At 39.8% G+C, this 7,196-nt stretch overlaps 1 non-coding gene across 1 annotated transcript; it reads right to left on the reverse strand.

The window, feature by feature from the left end:
• Positions 1-1,287: 1,287 nt before the first annotated feature.
• On the reverse strand, positions 1,288-1,359 carry TRNAQ-CUG (transfer RNA glutamine (anticodon CUG)). The gene has a single exon. It is a non-coding gene; the product is annotated as a tRNA-Gln (tRNA).
• Between the last annotated feature and the right edge of the window lie 5,837 nt (positions 1,360-7,196).

Below are 7,196 nucleotides of genomic sequence, written 5' to 3' on the forward strand. Positions count from 1 at the left end.
ATTAGAAAATTCCACTGTATAATACAAACAGATACACAAATTCTCTAATGTTTATATAAAAATAGGTGTCCCTTTAAACTAAAAGTCTCTGGAAGGATTCCTCACGAAGTAAGCTATGTGAGGAGTCGTAGGACACTCAATACTCTACTCCAAGCAAAGAAGGGTTGGAGTTCCGACAGAACAAAACTGCAAGCCAAACCGGTGTTGTGAAAAGGAATCTACCAATGCTCCACTGCAAGCAGATAGAGTGGTAAAAGTTTCCACAAGGCACAATGCAAACCAGGAGTAAATGGAAGCCAAGAGCTCCACTGCAAGCTCGAGGCTTTGGGTTTAGGTGAGGTACTTGAAAGAGCTCCACTGCAAGCCAAGGAAGGGGATTTGACCAGTAGGGGCTCATGCTTATCACTGAAATCCTCTCGGTGCTCCAGATGAGGCGGTGGCGGTATTGTTCCTTTGTCGTCACATGACTAGCGGTGTCGCTGTTTTCCCTGTCGTCTGCAGCTATAGTAATCCGTAGTAAGACGCACAGGATTGATGTTTTTAAATATAAGCACATGTCGATTGTTTGTAAATACAACCATGCGGGATATTTCAATATGAAAGAATACTGGAAATGGTAGGAGATAAGAGGAATATACAGAAGTATATTTCGAAAAGAAAAAAGAAACGAAGTTTCTAGTTTGACGTCAACGGTTTTGTTCTTAAGGCTAAAGGAGACCATGATTAAGGAAAATGTACGATGCTGAAGAAATTGGTGGGCTGAGAATACGAGAGGGAACGGGAAAGAACTCCAAGAGAATATATGGACACAATGCTGTATACCGCAAATTCATTTGCTCTGGGTTCGAAACAGGGGGCCCTACCACCAGAGGTGAGCGCTCTAATACTGAGCCGTCGTGCACTATTCGAAAAGAAAAGACAGTATAAATGGGCATATTATAAGACATGGAGGAATCGCCCTATTAGGATGGAGAAAATGGCAGAAGGAAAAATACCTAGAGGAGGCCACCATTGAAAATATACATGTGTATATACAGGGTATGTATTACAAATGATTCATCACGTTTTAAAATCTTATAACTTAAAATATTTAATGCCCACCTATTTCTACTAATAACCAATCGAAAATGAAATGAAATATTTTACGTCCCACGGTTATGCCTGTTAGGCTAAAGGACACGGTGATGATGAGAGATGAGTGAAATGGTGGAATGAAGAAAGTGGGAGGAAACGGGAGAACCCCGAGAAAACCCACGAGCACGGTGTGTGTCCACCACAAAGTCCACACGGCGCGAGCTGGGATCGAACCAGGGACCCCAAGCACCAGAGGTAAACGCTCTACCACTGAGCCACCGCGCCACCGCTCTACCACTGAGCCTTAATAACCAATCGAAAGAGCATACTTTAAAGTTTTGTTTATGTCATTGCAGGTTCCGTTGTGACTCACCAGGTGGCCGGGTGATGGCAGTTTGCAAAATGGCGAATAATCAACAGAAAGCATTTTGTGTGATGGATTATGTAAAGACAGAATCAATCACCACCGTGCAGTGTGCGTTTCGAAGACAGTACCACATACAACCACCAACCCACCCAAGCATTTTGCGATGGTATCGACAGTTTAAGGACACATGCTGCAGTTTAAGGGCAGGACACTGTGGTGAGAAAACATTGACAGGGATATGCTCGAACGTGTATGGGCTGAGTTTGACTAGCGCATACGCATAGATGTATGCAACACGAGGAGCGTACATAGAAGATTTGTAATAACCCTGTATATATATATTCATAATATAATATGTGTACAGAATAAAAAGTACAGGGAAATGATAAGTCTGTCTCACGATAGGGAAGAGTGGGAAGCTGGCCTTCTGGTATGATATTTGGTCTGAGGAGAAGATGAAATTGAACCATATACTTTATCGTAATGCGCACACTATACTGTGTCCAACACTTTATAACCTTAATAGAATGATTCCTTCTATTATTATATTCATGATCTAAACATGTAAAAATTTGAAGAAACAATACTTATGACGATGAAGAGCTCTCCATACAATTTTCTTCGTGGTAACAGATCCTTCACATTTCTTTTCCCTCGTCTCTAAGACTACTCTTTTAAAACTTTAAGTACACACTGCCGTTTCCCTTCGATTTTCTTGTTATCACGAATTGTGTTCTCACCCTCACAATCTTCGTCTCCTTCTAGATTGTCCCTGGCTTTCAAACTGTGTATTCCCAGGAGACGAGGCATTTCATCGTGTTATTGACATTGACACCGCCAAGAAAGAATAGGAGGATCTTGCGAACTTGTAGATTGCGTCCGTATTTTTTAAGACTTGAGTCAAGTGACTGGGGAAGCACTTCTTTTTTTTAAAAATGCTTAAACTTAAGAGTAAAGATTATAAAGAATGGTACTATTTTTCCCCTCTTTCTCTCTCGGAGGATTAGGGTATGAAAACAAAGATCGGCAAACAGAGTATGAAATGAGGAGTGTGGATGGGGTGCGTGAAATACTGAATTCGAATGAGTTTCGGGTCAAATAATGAGAAGGGGAAGTCGATGGTATGTTAGCATGTATTATCTATGGAAAGAACTTCTTAAATCGTAGGGGGAGTTATAGCTCTTCCTCCGTGGTACTTAGGGCTGCTAACTTAGTTTCATCAGAGCTCGTGCATTACAGAATTTTACGTGACTTTTCGCTGTAGAAGATGGGAAGGAGCTAACCTGACCTTGATATGTTTAATCAGTATTCCCAAAGCGTTTCTAGCTTTAAGACCTCAAAATGTTTGCGCTCTATGGAGAGCGTCTCTCTTTTCTTTCAAAATAAGAAAACATGTAGTAGTTCAGTAGAACAGGTAATGCATACGAAACTTTTCACATATTTAGTTATAATCTACACAGTCACCTCGTGCTGGAACTACAAAAACATGTCTGTATCTATGTATCTATCCAATGTGTTATGAGACATCGTAGTTGCCTTAAAATATGAAGTCTTTCTATTCCCAGGTGTGGCCAATATATCAACAACGTGTATGAATATATACTGTATATTAACAGACGAAAATGATATTCACGAAGAAGTTAAATGTCGACTAAAAGCAGGGAATTCGTGTTATTATTCAGTACAAAATCTCTTGTCGTCGCGAATTCTATCGAAGAATTTGAAGCTTAAAATATATAAAACGATCATCATGCCTGTTGCTCTGTATGGTTGCGAAACATGGTCCCTTACTCTGAGGAAAGAACATAGACTAAAAGTATTTGAGAACACGATCCTGACACAATTGTTTAGACCCAAGAGGAACGGGAATGGGGAATGGCGAAAACTTAATCGTAACGAGGAACTACATAATTTATACGGTTTATCAAACATTGTTAGGATCATCATGTCTAGGAGGCTCAGGTGGGCAGGTCATGTAGCCAGGATGGAAGAAAGTAGGAATGCTTTCAGAGTCTTAATTGGAAGACCAATCGAAAAACGACCATTAGAAAGACATAGGCGCAGACGGGAGGACAATATTAAGATGGATCTCACAGAAATAGGAATCCAAAGTAGAAATTGGATCCAGTTGGGTAGGGATAGAACTCAACGGAAAGCTTTTGTGAACGTGGCATTGAACCTCCGTCTTCCATAGGCCATAGAGTTAGTTATATATATAAATAGTTATAATATGAACAATATATAAATGAGTTATTAGGTACGTGCAAAAGTCCTACTTGTGTTTGGTGTCTATAAGGAAGTGCGAAGAACACAAAATGTAATTCACATAGGACTGTGTATAATCACTAGTATCTAGCCATCTTTCCGGTAGAAGATGTATCTCACGATAACAAAACTCAGCAGGTTTGGAGAGTTGAATAACTCATATATGGCAATTTTCATAGTCTTTATATAAGCTAAGATCTTCCCAGTGAAGAAGGTCTGCAAAGCTCGAAGAAGATAGAAGTCTGTAGGGTCAAGTTATGGCAATAGGGCGGGTCGAGTAAAACTTCCCAAACATAGTCTATTAGTTTCCGGTGTCATCACAGCAGTATGCGGCTTAACGTGATCATGTTGGATGATAACCCCTTGACAATTAACAATCCCTGGCCGCTTCGACAGCAATGATTCCTGTAGTCTGTCTAGTTGTTCACAGCAGAAGATCGCATTAATGATTTGATTAGGTTCCAGGACCTTCCAATTAATTATGCCTTGAATATCTACCACACATTGAACAACGCCTTCTTGGGATGAAGTTCTTGTTTGGACGTCGATGGAGGTAATTCAGAAACGCAACACACAATCCTGAGACCCTTCACGTTTCGGTACCTACCTCATTTCTCATTCCCTGCGACAAATTGTGTCAAAAGGAGTCATTTTTTGTGTCTGGAAAGTAAAGAAATATGTCGTAACTCGCCTCTGTCGATGAGTTGCACTCAGCTGTTGTGGAACTCAACGATCGAAGCTTGTGCTGAAACCCGGCGTCACAAGCCTTCTTTCAACTGTTCTCCTGTGTACCTACCTGTATGATTTCCGCTAATTTCTTTTACAGCTGGATTCGGACTGGTTCAGAAAATGCCGGAAAATGTTGATGAACGTCCAGACTATGGTTGATCTTGACAATTTCTGTCGCCGTCCCTAAATTTTCGAAACCAGCGACAACTGTGCTTTCGTCAATTGCAACCTCACAATACACTTGCCTAATGTTGCGGGAGGCTAAGATCGCAAACTGCCCTTATTGAACAATAAACAGTATGATGTGTTCTTTACTGTTAGATGGGTACAACACCAGTTACCCACTCTCTCACCAGTTACGAGCCACTAGTACACACTCACTGTCCGCTGCTGCAGTAATGTTCTCCCGATAACATGACAAGCGATTCCAGCTCTTGGAGCACTATCTATTCGGTTGCAACACCTTTCAGCAGCGATCTATCACAAACGGGCAGTACTTTTGCATGAACCTAATATCTCTTCATTCATTGATTTAATATTTTGGAAATTTTGTATTAGTTGTTATTTTTATTTTCAGTAGGAAAATAATAAGTCAGGCGAAGTGTTAAAATGAACACTTCACCTTTACTGGTACAGAAGAGGTGCTACACCACTTAAAAATATTACGTAGTATTATGGATCTAGTAATAGCGCTTGAAAGGTCTTTTAATTCTCTTAAAAAATATATGTTCAAGAGGATCAGGGATTATTAGAATATTGAACTTCAGTAACTGTAACTTTGCATTCGTTTTATAGACTGAATTCTTCAGAGAATTAGAGCCTTTAAAACTGAGTGCATATTTTTACTGTGGGATTCGTAACTTGGCATTCGTTGAAGGACCTACACATTTCTGCGGATGACACAAAAGAAATGTGTATTCTTACGGTTCAACATTACACTAACACGATTGTAACGTCCGTAACTGCGGCACGTGGTGATATCTGTTATCAACTCTGTGAAAACTGATTCCAGGCCGCCTCTTTTCACGCATTGGAGACACTCCATCGTCGGTGCATACCTCAGGCTTACTGCTCTTGATTTCACCCATTTGAGAATACCTAAAGAAGTAAATGATCGAAATCAGATCAGCGCACATGGAAGACTTCAAATAACAGAAGTGTGAGGCAACAAATGCCATACAGCACTAGATATTACAACAAAAAATAAAATAGTAACTTTTACTAGAGCACAACAACAGTGGATTCGAACCAATGGTGGGTAAAGGATGTATGTTTGTTCAAGCTATGTCAGATATAGGTGTGATAGTCTCTAAAGTGTGTTCCTTATGCTCATACTATGAACACAACGCATGCATTTTGTAGGATTTCATAAGCTATTCCACGTTTAAATTTATTCTTGCAGCTACCAAAGTCTTCATGCGTGCGTGTGTGAGAAGAGTTTGGTCCATTCTTCTACACATAACAATATCCAAGCAGTCTTAACTTGCAACCTTTCCTGGGGAGGACAAGCATTAATATTTGGAACCCTCTAGAAAAAATGAAGTTGAGCCCCTTAGAAAAATATAAAATTTGTGCACCCTAGAGTGTAAACCATATTAAATATATTTATTATTTCTCCGGTCCCAATTGGAGTTTTACTGAAGTAGGGTCCAGAGATTACATTTATTTTTACAGATAGTCTTTTAATCTCAAGAAAATATAATTTGTACAGATGATGGGACAGCAACAGCACCTTAAATTATTTTCAGTTATTTTAGAAATGCTCATTTCATGCTTCCCTAGTTAAACTGGGGTGGCAATATTTTACACAACTTGAGTTGAGTTGATTTTGAGTTTAATGTTCCGTTCAGCACTGAGGCTATATGAGACGTGGACCTAATGATTAACGTAGAATCCGAGCTACATGAGCTCCCCCGGAAATCGAACCTGGGTCTAACACGCCAAAGGCGCGTACCCTAACCGCTTAACCACGAACGAGTTTTTACACAACTTAATGCTTTAAGAAATGGGGCAGTTGCCCCCTGCTCCCCAAACAAGTTATGGCACTATATACAAGTCATAAGAGTAATATGCTTATCGAATATTAATACCATGACTCATTTCGAAACTTGGCCTGGACTTGAAAGCGAAAGATAGATTCAGACATCATTAAGTAATTTTGGAGGCTTCAGTAGCTGCAACTCTCCATAGAATCACTGGCTTTTGTTTCGCTTTGAAAATTTCCCGTAGCTATTAGTCTAAGATGATTATATATTAATCACCTCTTTCTCCCCTATTGGCACATGCCTATAGCGTCTGAATATTTGATCATTTTCGGAACAACGTTAAAATATATAGCTGAGATTTTCATCAAGAATAGAGGGTCGGCAGGACTTAAAGGGAGGGATTACAGAAGGATATTGATAAGCGAGAACAAAGATTTCTCCTTTTCGTATTGTCTTTTAATCTGTTGGGAATTGTGTAAAAATTGAAACATGAAAGACCGAAGAAGGAACCCCCATCGTTATCTATTCAGGCAAAAAGAATTCTTCCGGTTGGTTACACCACATCGGAAAATTATTATTCTTTCATACTGCAGGAAAAAGAAATTAGGGAACCGAAGAATATTGAAGAAAGAGTAGCCCCACTTTTTCTTCCTTTCTGACTAGAAGAGACCAGTGCACAAGATAATTATGTCCATGTTATATTCATGAAACGAGCTGTCCTTGATTTGTCCAGAGAGCTCGCTGGACATGTAATACGAGGGGAGGAGTAAATGCCC

The sequence above is a fragment of the Thermobia domestica genome, chromosome 10 (assembly GCF_964235325.1).
Source record: "Thermobia domestica chromosome 10, izTheDome1.hap1.1, whole genome shotgun sequence".
Classification (NCBI taxonomy): domain Eukaryota; kingdom Metazoa; phylum Arthropoda; class Insecta; order Zygentoma; family Lepismatidae; genus Thermobia; species Thermobia domestica.